Source organism: Planococcus citri, chromosome 2 (assembly GCF_950023065.1).
Source record: "Planococcus citri chromosome 2, ihPlaCitr1.1, whole genome shotgun sequence".
In the NCBI taxonomy this organism is placed as follows: domain Eukaryota; kingdom Metazoa; phylum Arthropoda; class Insecta; order Hemiptera; family Pseudococcidae; genus Planococcus; species Planococcus citri.
This window is the reverse complement of record NC_088678.1, coordinates 39,016,034-39,028,750: the sequence shown is the minus strand read 5'-3', so window position 1 is coordinate 39,028,750 and position 12,717 is coordinate 39,016,034. Positions and strand designations below refer to the sequence as shown.

The window sequence follows — 12,717 nt, the reverse complement described above, 5'->3', positions numbered from 1 at the left end:
TAAAATTCCTGTAAAGACCTGTAAGTCCAATTAGTTGTAGTAATTGTTTTACTGTCGTGATATTAAATTTACCTTTTTTGTTTGTGTGTTTATCCACAAATTCCATAAATTTGGTGACTTTATCCTTTTGTTTGGAAATTTCGTCTTTGGATATTACAAATCCTAAGTGCTCCGCATATTCGCGAAAAAATTGTGTTTTTGTAGGATTTAATTTCAATCCATTTTCACGAATGCGTTCGAATACGTGGAGTAGTCTTTTTAGTGTTTCTTGGAATGTAGCTCCAGATACCTTCACGTCGTCGACGAATTTTGTGATTCCTTTCTGGTCAGGAATAACTTGGTTCATCATGTGGACGAATTCTCCACTTGAGATTTTCAAACTGTAAGGGAGTCTACAGAACTCATATACTTGTCCACATACTTGGAACGCTGTGAATTTTCGTGAAGCTTCATGTAGAACAAGTTGCCAAAATCCTGACGTAAAGTCAAGAGTACAAAAATATTTGTCACTTGTGTTCTCGTAAATTATCCATTCTATCGGACTTGGTTCAGTGAGTACTTTCTGTAAAACTGCGTTTAATTTGTCAGCATCTAAGCATAAACGTATATCTCCAGATTTTTTAATTACTGGAGCTGTGGTGTTTATGTAGTTTGACCTTGAAGGTCTAATTATGCCTAATTTCAGCATTTTTGATATTGCTCGTCGTAAAGATTCAATTATCTTTTGTGAGGGTCGGAATTTTTCTCCTCTCCATTTTTTCAAGTCAGGTTCTTTAATGTTATTTATAAATTTGAATCGGACTTGTTCGCCCTTGTATTTACCAGCATTAAAGCTGAAAATGTCACAATATTCTTCTAGTTCTTTCCAAGCATTATTTGCTTCTTCAAGTGTAATCCATCCTTTGATGACAAGATTGTTCAAGTCTATTTTCATATTTTTCTTGTAAAGCTCTCTGGCTTTTTCTTGTTCGTGAGCCCAATCTTCATCTAGGTATTGTGTATGATTTTTTATCATTCGTACTGTACTGTGTACATTTTGTGGATATACCATCATGTTTTTCAATGGTAAGCTACCATAACCAAATCTAGGTGTTAGTTCAAAACGTTCATCTTCTGTGAGGAAAGGTATTGTGAACGGTATACCATTCTTAGGGTTGCAGATAGCTCGTTCTTGACCATTTTCACAGTCAATTTTTATACCTAAGTATCTTAGTGATAGTCTACCAATTATGACGCTGTATCCGTCAGTGTCTAGTATAAAAAAGGGCATTGTTAGCATATGGTTGCCTATGCGTACACATACCTCTACAATATGTGTCATTGCTCGTATGATTTTATTATCAGCTAATTTTAAGTTTACTGGGTGGTCCAGTTTTATGTATTTGATCCATTGAGGATGCTCTCTTGTTAGGTAATCTACTACCGGTTTTGTCATTGCATTGGGCAATGCCCCCGTGTCCAGCTGAGCTGGTATAGGTACGTTGTCTATAAATATGGGGATTGCGCAGTAGTAATCTTCTGTGTTTATTGTTGGTCGTTGTAAATTTGTTTCGTGACGAGCTTCACTCTCATTTGTTTTCATAAATTCTAAAATGTCTAAAGCTTTTTGCTCTAATGTCAATTCAATCTTTTTGATTTGATTTGGATGTTCTTCATCCTCGTTTGGCTCATATTTGGATATTTTGATCCATGGATCGTCTTTTAAATTGTCTACAAATGATAGTTGTACATCATTTAAGTCCATTATGTCAGGCATCATTAAAATTGCCTCGTTTAGACGATCATTTGGTCTCATTTGTGATGCTTTGTCTTCGTAAATTTCTCGATTTCCGAGGTTGTCTATTTTAATTTTTTTCATTCCAAGTATCGAATCATATTCGTAATAGTCATAGTGTACAATTTTGTCCGGTGGTATAGTACCGTTCATGTTTAAGGATTTTACCTCAAATGTTTTTATCTCATTTTCAATGTCGGTTTTATCTTCACCTTCGATTTGTTTTTGTTCTTCTAAGATATGTTTCTTTGATTTCGGCTTCATTGCCGTTTCTGCGTTGTAGGGTTTTGAAAGCTGTGCACTTTTTGTAGGTGGATCGTAAGTTATTCTTACGAATTCGGCTTTTCCGTTTTCTTGTGATCGAAATTCTCTTCGCATGTATTCTCCAGTAGCTGGATCTATGTCTACTTTTTGGGCTAAAACAGCTACCAAAGTTTTCATCATGTTGCGATTAAATTGTATTTTGTCTTGAGTTTTTTGTGTACAGCATTCGCTGAATTTATTTTCTCGTACGTAGCTTATTGGTTCTTTCAATAGACTACCTGTTTTGGGCATTTCTTCGCCTGAATCGTCTACATCTAGCAATATTTTGCATAATAGGTCCTTTACTATGGGGTACATCGCCATGTCAGGATAATACCTGTCGTATTCTTGACAATAGTGAAAAGTAGCCTCAATCGGCATAACCTCATTTTTTGGTGATTCTTCGGGTTGAATGAACCATCCTTTTTTGTTACTTTCGACTGTTTCAGTGCGTAAAAATTCGTAAGCTATTTGCTTATGAAATGTCACTCTAGGGTGGTCGTCTGCTATTTCTTGGAACATCTTACAATACTCTTTGTATCGATGTAGGCTCGTGCCTTGTTCACCTTTCTTCGGTGGTTTTGCTATTGGCATTAATAGTATTATTCGTTCCGCTCCTTTTTCTAGCAGTGTGTTTACGATTAAACGTAATTTGTCTTTTACCATTTCAGTAGGCGCATTAAAGTGATTAAATTCAATTTGTCCTGCGGACAATATGTATTTGGCATTTTTTGGAAAGTTGGTTTTGCAAACTAGTTTTAGTAATGTTCTAATGTCAATCTGGTCCCTTATATATTCTGGTAGTTGTTCGGCTCTGCGTACCGTTCCTCGTCTTATAAAGTGTACGATGCCGTCGCCTATCCATATATAGTCTTCTGTGAATGCATTTTTTTGCATAATCGGTGGAGGAAGCATTTTGCTAGACGAAGCCTCCGCGTCGCCTAGCTCTACTTGTTTCCCGTAAGCTTGTCAGCTTTTTCTTTTTCTAAACGTTTCTTCTTCTCCTCTTCAGTCTCCTTCTTCGGAGGAGGTAAAATCGTAATTTGCGCTTGTGTTTGCGCATTCGTTTGGTTTAGCGCGTTTACCGGCGCTGTGAGTGTACCTTGAGTTACATTCGATGATTGCTGCTGCACAGCTTGTTGTTCATTTAGCGCTTGTAGTGCTGCTTGTTGAGCTGCGAGCGCATTTGGATCTACCTGTGGCATGAAAGTCGGCATTTGCATTTGCATTAGCGGGTAGGGATAATATGTAGGTGCTTGAAATACCGGTGGATATGGATATGTCATAGGTGCTTGTGTTTGGGTCATCGATGTATCGAAATAATTCTGTGATGAATTAGAGGCTGTGTCTGGGTAGCTATCATCCAAATTATTATCATAATTTGTGTTGTTGAAATCGACATAATTGCCGTAGTTATCATACCCGTAATCGGGGGTGTATTCTTGACTGTAGTCTGGCATTACGCCATCCATTTCCATTTGTTTCACTGGTAATGTTTGTTGTTGATTTCCTCCTTGTGGAGGTTTGTAGATAGCTACCGTTGTATCCGTGTTCGGTTGTTGTTGCCTACCTTGTATTGGTAGGGGTGGTCTTTGTGAACCTTGTTGGAATCTGTTGTTTTGTTGGCGTTGGCCGCCATTTGATTGGTTATTATTTTGTTGTCTTTGAAATCTTTGACCATTTTGATTCCAATTATTTTGATTTTGAGGTCTGTTGAATCTTTGATTCATTTGTTGATTGTAGAATTGAGCATATTGCTCCGGTGTAAATCTAGATTGGAACTGTTGTAGCATTTGCTGTTGCTGCATCAATAGATTATTTTGCGCTGTGCGTAAATCAGGTATGTTAGTATTTTGTGTCGTAAATTTTTCGGGTGTATATTTTAGTTCCTTGTGTTTGGGATTATGTTCTTTTTTCGAGATTTGTCTTAAGATTTCAATAAATTCGTCGATCGTTAGGTCCGGTTTTTGGACATATAATGCGTACATTTTTGGTGTCTTATCTCTCATCATGTCAACGATGAATTTTTCATCTCTAATAGTGGAATTTTTGAAATTTTCCAACCATCGTATCATAAATCCAATGATTTCTGGTAACGAACGGCAGTATTTTGCGTCATCGCAAAAGTTTTCAGCATCTTGCTGTGCTTTTGCATTCCAGTAGAAATTTAAAAAATTCGTGCGTAAATCGTTATATACATGAACTTGTAAGTTAATACTTTTGAAAGCCCATTGGTCTTTCGTGTCTATGTTCGCACGGAAGGCTGCGGCCTTCATAAATTCAGTCACATTAAATCCAAGAATGTATTCTTCAAACGCATTAATGTACTCGTATGGGAAATAACGTCGATGTTCGTTAAAGAATACGCCAGCGTTACGCATAGCTGCGTAGTCGATCTTCGTTGGTCGCGTGTCTGCGCCTGTAATCGCACGTTGGTGTGGATTTGCTTGTAGCGAATCGTGAATTTTTAATACTGTATTTGTAAGTGCCATTTGGTTGATAGTGCAATTGTTCACTAATTGTACTTGTTCAGCTACATTTTGTTCGATGCTTTGCATTCTGTTGTCGTTTTCTATGAATTTCTTTTTAGCGCTTTCATCTAATGTCGTGTGTTTGTTTGAGTAATTAACTGCCCAATCATTTAGTTCATCTAATTTTTGTCGTACGTATTGTACATTTGTAGCTGCGTCTTGCGCTTACGTTACGTGCAGCGGCAGCTGCGACAGTAAAATCGTCCGAGGTTGCGGCAGCGACAACGGCTCCGTTTTCCGAACTCGGCGGCTGGACGGGGCGGCGGTGGCAGCACGTACCACGTTGATTCGAGTGCTTTTGCTTCGCCTCTTCTTGGCTAATTTTCTCAAATTAACCTACGCGAAAATGCAAATAAAAGCTCCTACTTATGTCTAGATTATTAATAAAGCCACTTTTTAATCTTTTATTTGCGGATTTACCACCAAAAAGAAAAATAGCAAGCGTGTGCGAGCTCTCGCGGCTCTCTATTTGTCTGTAGACAATAAGCAGAAAAATGAATAAGTACTTGACGTTAGGCGCCAATGTAAATATAATGATATTAAGTACCACTTGGTGATACTGCATAAGCTGAATACTCTGAGAATATTACTTACCCCGGCAAAAGGCTATACCAATTATATCACACAATAAGTAAAATGTAGTCACGTGTAAGACACTATGTATTAAACGTAAAAGAATAAACACAATTAAATACCTTTTAAGAAGGTTTATATGTATCAACACGATACTTAACACTTAACACTAATTACTTATAATTAAACACAATTAAAACTAATATAATACGCTTTCTTGCCAATTATGGCTATAATACACCACCGAGATTATATCGCGTCGACACGTCCGATCACTACGTACCTCAACAATATAACAATCGGCCGCAGCGCCGCTCCGTGGGCTTGTAGCCCTGTGTCGCGACGCGTGATCAGTGTTACCAACACATATACTTAATCCTATATAACCCTTACAGGTCCGGCATATCTCCCCTCTATCAGTTTTTTTCAGAAAAAATCTCCGGCAATCTTCAAAAAAAAAAAACAATGTTGAAAAATTTTTATTTCATTTTATTATTTATTAGGTACCTACTTAGGTTCTACTTATCATTAAAATTCAATTTTTATTTTTTTTCTACTTTTTTTTCAAATTGTGTGAAGTTTCTTGGATATTGAGGGGAAGTTTTCTTTTTGAAAAAATGGTCATTGAGAGGAATTTTGACACAGATTTGCATTTTTTTAAAATTCCTTCATACCTCAGTCTGTATTAATTGTTCATTTATTACAGTGGCGTCGCGATAAGTGAAACCTCGATATGTGAAAAAACTCAATAAGTGAAAAATGGCTACCTCGTTAACTGAAACTAGGATTTATCCCAAAATTATCGCGTTTACCTCTATAAGTGAAAATACCTCTTTAACTGAAAGGTACTGACTCCTTCAGCCTCTATAAGTGAAAGAGAACTTGTTAATACCCGGCTCATGGTTGTGGGATTTTTGAAAAAAAGTCATGTGACCTACCTATATGTGTAATAAATGGGCTGATATTTTGCCAGAAATTCAATTTCTTCAACCAAAACTCGTTTTGAACATTTTTGAAGAATTTTGGAGCCAAGATTGGGTATTGGAATTTTTGGAGAAGTGTCACGCGACTTATTTAAATGTGTTGAATTTTTTTGAAATATGCAAATTGGTTTACTGATTTTTTGACTACCCTTTATTTTGGTTACAAAAAATATTTTGTGTACACTGCTTTGATTTAAATTGAAACTGTGGCAAATCATTCGGCACAAGTGCAATCAAAAATTGATCAGTTTTTCAAATTATAAATTCATAATGCGTTCGAGGTGTTCATATATCAATTTGTAAAAAAAAAAAAATCAATAAAAATTCATTTTTTCCCCTTTTTTTATCCGAACTTCGATAAGTGAAAATTAACCAAAAAAAAACTCTCCAACTGAAATCTTCGTATGTGAAAAACTCGATAAGTGAAACAAAAATTTTCTTCCCTTGAATTTTCACTTATCGCGACGGCACTGTATTTTTAAAAAAACAAAAAAACAATTGTGAAGGTTCTGTACATAAGAGGTCAGTTTCATTTGAGGCACAGGGATCGAAAAACTCCAAAATAGGTATCCCAACAGATAGAAAAACTTTTGAGCCATACAAAGCTGAATCGAGAAAGCACACAAAAATACATCACTGACCAAAATTCTAGGTTTTAAAATTCATTTTTCGATTTTTGATGACCTGGTTAAAATCAGAAGGCCAAAATGCAAAAAAATCAAAATTTTACAAAATCAATCGAAAAATTTGAAATTTGGGAATATTTTTTTTTAGACCTCCAAAATCGATTGGCCATGGTTTTGAACAGTTTTGAGCATTTCTAGAGCCTTTAGCAGATTTTCGAAATTTGAATTTTTCCTAAAATTTTACCCAACTTAGTTGAAAAAACTAAAATTTACTGGAAACTGTAATTTTCTCATTCCGAGGTAAATGAATACAGCTTTCAGCCGTTTTAGAATTCCAGAAGATTTTTGATGAAAATATCAGTTTTTGAACTTAATTTAGGCAATTTTTATGTCACTTTTTGAAAATCTGGAATTTACAAAATATAGCCGGAATCTCCAGAACGGCTTGAAATTACCTCTAAAACAACTCAGAATTTTGAAATCAGCATAATATAAAGTGACTTTTACCTTTTCCAATTTCGTTGAGTAGAATTTTGTAAGTATTTTTAAATTTTAAAAATTTACAAAAGGTTCTAAAACTGCTCAAAACAGTTTGAAATAATTTCAAATCGATTTGGGTTGTCGAAAACAAGGTTCACACCAAATCTCAACTTTAAAGCCATGTTTGGAAAATTTTTTATTTTTTCGCATTTTTGGCTCAAATTTCATGTTCAAAAATGTATCAAAAATCAGAAAAATCTCGTTGGCAAACTAAAATTTTGGGTGGTGATGTGTTTTTGTATACTCTTTCAATTCAACTTGTCAGGAACCTCTTTTGTGAGGTTTGAAAATTTAAAAAAAATGTTTTCGTTACTTTTTTGACTTATTGTTTTCATTTTTGGGTACTCTCGGAACCATGTAATTTTCAGTTTATCAGTTGATAGGAGACTAACATTTTCAATCATTAATTGATAATGAACTTGATAAAATATGGAGATCTAATGTCATTAAGAAGAACAAAATGATGTGCGAAGAAAAATGAATGAAATATAATTTATGCCAAAGTACCAATCTAATTTGCAAACCAAAAAAGACTTCTTTCATAATCCGAAAACAACCGCGTAATTACGAGGAAGAATATTTATACACTGAAAAATTACCCATTGCATACTAATTTTATTTCAGTCATCTTGAAAATCAGATCAGAATAAAATATAGAAAGGAAGATAAGATAGGTAGTTAAGTAAATATATCGTACCAGTTGAGTATTCAACTCGAAAGACTCGACAATACCCATCACAGAAAAAGGAAACAGAAAATAGTCGAGTCTGCAAGGTAGAGCACAACACCGAAGATATTTTCCAGGGTAAGAGATGGAAAGAAGAAAAAAAACTTGAGCTAGAGACGACACAAAGAATCGATATCTAGCATTTATGGCTGAGCTGTGCTAAGCTCGGTTGTGAGGTGACATTGCGGGTACACTTGACCAAAAATGAGTTTATAAGAATAAACGACTTGTCTGATTGTTAAAATGTTTCAACACATTTAGGCTTTTATTTACTAAAGTTTTTATTGACCGATGAAAAGTACAGTGTGAAAATTTCGCGAACCCTATCTTTTTGTTGCGTGACAAAATTATGACGATATTCAGTACCTACAAATAAAAGATACAGAGTACATTATTGTCGTATCATTGTTGACAGTTTACTAGCTTGTTGCTGTTCGAAGAGAAAAAAAATTCTCAAGTTTGAATAACGGTCAAATAAAGCGAAAAAAAATGTGGAAGTCTCCGGAGAAATGATGTATGTTCCTGTATACGAACGAAAGAGACAGAGAATGGGATAATTCGAGATGAAAAAAAATCACTAAACGCCTCGCCGAGTACCTTGGGATCGTATAATAAGGTATCCGAGTACCTATATGTAACCTGGATGCAAAAGAGAGAAAAAAAAAGGTAACATTTTCGTGAATCTTTTACACCAGCAGCCGGCCGGTGAACACGAGAATTTTCCAGAAAGCATGCACGTATAGGTGTAACGTGCTGTAGAAACGAAGAGGAAAGATGCATCGAGAGCGGCTCGGGGGGTACGATGTAATAACGATATAGAAAGAAATTCGGTCATTCGAAAATAGCACAATTTCCTACACACAAAAGGAGGAAAATAGTGTGGATATGGAGTAAGATGAACCCTCGTTTTGGCCCTGTTTCGTCGCCTTTTCACCCGGCGCGGGATGTGGAAAGCAACGGGAAGAATTTTATCTGCGAAATTACATCGCGAGGCTACACTGATTACCAACGATCGAATAGGATAAAATGCGAATGAACTTAAAGCTGCGAGAGGTTGTGTAGAAAAAGGAAAAGTGAGATGCGCGAGGTACGAAACGCAGCTCCCTCAGCTTGTATCTGTGCTATAGGTACGCGAATTGCGAACCGAAATTTTCGAGTACACGGTGACTCTGGAGTGGAATACGCGGCCGCGGAAAAACTGGAACTGGAAATGTTGCCGAAAGTGTAGAACGTAACGCGGCGGTGGCAGGGGCGGAGGCGAGGAGCTGGAGCGCGCGAGATAGAGCGCGAGAGTGAGTGACCCGTTATACGAATCCAGCATCCTAGGCGAACGCTTACTCTGCACGCTGGTGCGCTCTCCAATCAGCGAAAAGCTCGTTTTCGAATTTTCATCCCCTCTCACTAGCGGCCGGCGAGCTTGACTACTTTCGTTTCCGAATCCGGGGTGCCTGCCTGAGCTGCAGAATGAAAATACCGAGTATAAGACGCGGTCCGCGTTCGTGTAGTTGTGTGCGTATTACGTGTGCGATGCGATGATCGTCGAACAGATGCTGTGTGTAAGTTTTTTTTCTCATCTTACGTGATATCTGTGTGTCGTGCAAGAGAGTTGCTGCTGCCGGTGTAATTCTTTAAGGAAATCCTGTTTCGTTTTCGATGCGATTTTCTCCAAATTCGTAATACGAGCAGCCAGCCGATCCTTTTTGGATAATATTTTGGCGAGTTTTTACGGCGCAGATGTAAAATCAGTGGTGCCATAAGAGTGATCTTAAAGCCGCATCGAGTCCTTTCTCAAATTGCATATTGTACCTTCTACCTCTGCTCCTTCTGTATATATCTCTGTATTGTCGTCGTTGTCGTTGCGGGTAATTAATTGAGCAATATCACGAAAACGATTATCTAATGAATTTTAAGCACGTCGCGTAAAAAGGAAGCAACAATAAAACCTAAATTATTCTCAATGTAATCGTCGAGGAAATTTTTCATCATTGGTGTACGTCTAAGTAAGAAAGAGATGCTGCGTTCGAAAAGATTTTAATTATCAGCTTGGTCGCGTTTTCTATTCAGCTTTAATTTACACCAGTTGACGTTTCTTTTTCATCCTCGAGTAATCTGAGCTGTACATGGAAGTAGGTAACGAGGCTCGTATAGTCGATGCACTTTATGCCTACAATGTGTTTTTAAAACAGATTGCATAACATACTTGAAATGTGTGTACATTTTTCAGTTTATTTTCCTATACAATCTTGGCGCATCATGAGCTTGAGTTTCGAGCAAAGCTGTCAAAATCTTAAGAACTGTAGAAGGGCTGTGGCTCCTGGAACTTGAGTTTTAAAATGTTTGAGATTTTGTATCAAAATTTTAAATCAAGCACAAGCTCTATTCACAATTGAAATCTTACTCAGTTGCTTAATAATAGACTATTCTGTCTGTTTCTAACAACGAATTATCCTCCTACTTGGAAACAAAAAAGTTAGCTCAGTTAACTTAAAATGAAACTCATCAGTAAAAGCATGAAAATTAGAAGAAAAATGATGTTTTTTCATTCTTTTTGTGTCATTCCGGAGGGAGGGAAATAAATTATGGTTGTTTTTTCTCCTTAAGGCATTTGAAACGAATGTTATCGGGTTTTTCTCTCAAGGGGGGGGGGGAGATACCAACAAATTTTGAAAAAATTGTATGTAGGTAATACTTAGTCTCGTTCTTCATCGTTTAACACACACGTAATGATGAGTTTTCCATGCACATGTGCAATGAAAAAAGGGTCGCTCTGTTGTTTCTTTTGTAAAATGCTACAAATTATATCTACATCAATTTAATATAAAAGGACATAGGAAAAATACGAATGAAAAAGAAAAGGAGGGAAGAGTAGAGAGAGAAGACGGTCTGTGAAATATATGTTATTATTTTTTAATTGAATTCAACTGCATTTTAATTCACTTCTAGGTGTGGATGAGATGGGCGAGGAAGGGGATATCTTTTTAGAATTCTTCTCTATCGAATATTTCTACTGCGTTGTGATTGAGAAGGTGAAGGGGGAAGGGAGGTTGAATGAAGTATCTTTGGGGACAGCTCGAAGAAAAATTAAGGCACCTACTCGTATTTGAAAGTAAAGAAAACTAAAATGATCAATTTTGAGCGTTCCTCTGATTCAATGTGCTGTTTTTTTTTGTAATTCTCTTCAGAAAAAGACCAATGTTTAAAATTTTCTCGCTAGGATCTCAATTCACTTTTTCCTACCTGAAGATCAATTTCACCTACTTTAGGAAAAATGACTTGTCATCTTAAGTTTTCGCCCCTCGCATGCACAATTATGCACGTCTTTCTCTTGGTTAGTCAAATTTCGATTTCAACCACTTGTATTGAAACTTGAAAAGCTTCTTTGAAACGTTTTTGTGAAACTAAATTTAATTAATAGTAAAACGAGTTTTTTTGAGGAGAAAAAATGCATTAAAAATCAAACATCTAATTTGGAAAAAACATAGAAAAGTGAGAACCCAGCGGGTGTAGGATGATCGGATCTGATCACTGATCAGATTTGAACTAATCTAATCCGATCAAACTTCAAAACTTATCTGGTCAAATCATATTTGTATTCGAGAAACGTGCGGATCTGGTGAGGTCTGATCAGATCTATTCACATCTGTTCAAATCCAAATCAGGTCTTCCCTATTGAATCTGATGAAGTGTGAACAGATCTAATTCGATCAAAACTTTTGAAATGAATTATTCATTCGTTCACATCTTGTCTGGTCAAATTGGATCTGAAAAATGTACGGATCTGATGAGATCTGATCAGTTCTGATCAGATCAATTCAGATCCAAATCCGGTCTTCCCAATTCCCAATTGTATCTGATCAAATCTGAACAGATCTAATTCGATCAGAACTTTGATCCTACCGGATCAGATAAGATCTAATCAGGTCCCGTCTTTCAGGTCTGATCCGATCTATTCAGATTTGTAGGTCAGATCCAATGACTGAAACTTTGATCTGACCCGATCTGATTATATTTGGTCAGGCCAAATTGGATTCGAAAAATGTACGGATGTGATCTGAGCTGGTCTGATCAATCAGGACTGATCAGATCTACTCTGATTTGCTCAGATCCAATCAGGTCTCCTCTATTGGATTTAATCAGGTCTGAACAAATCTATTCCGATCAAAACTTTTATCTAACCTAATCTACTCGTAAAAACTTCTAAAATGCTGGAGCCCCTAAGGAGCATGAAATTGTTGTGCCTTCATTTTTGAGAATTAGAAACGCCAGTGCAACTTTTTAATTGTAAAATTAGACTGTCTTCTCCAAAATGTTGGTCCGGATTGGAAAATGTTGAAAAGATGATGAAAAAGGGCCTCTTTTGACGATGAATTTTCAATGCGTTCTAAATTTTTATTAGTAATGATAACGCGAAAGAAATGAAAAGATGGACCTCTCCTGCACAAATGGGTCCTAAATTTCATTATTTCCCTGTAGAATTTTTTTTGAACTTAACCGTGCCTGAAAATGAAAGATCTTTGATACAAAAAATTGAAGTCAACACTTTTTAATGTTCGTTTTTTTGCCCCTTCTCTCTAAATTTGAAACAGTCAATTTTCAGTGCTTAGCAGTCACGACATTTTGCCTTTTTAGAAGCAGTAGTTTTTGACTGCAAAACAGTAGA

General features: G+C 36.4%; 1 protein-coding gene across 5 annotated transcripts in view; it reads left to right on the top strand.

Moving 5' to 3' along the window:
• Positions 1 to 12,717, top strand: part of OtopLa (Otopetrin-like a) — an 80,161-nt gene that overhangs the window by 50,031 nt on the left and 17,413 nt on the right. The window contains exon 1 of one of the 5 annotated variants that reach the window (XM_065350100.1): positions 9,503 to 9,613. The exons of the other annotated variants lie outside the window; for them this stretch is intronic. The gene's annotated coding sequence lies outside the window, so the exon portion shown is untranslated. Of the gene's footprint in view, positions 1 to 9,502; positions 9,614 to 12,717 lie in introns of those variants that run through there. 5 annotated transcript variants of the gene reach the window in all.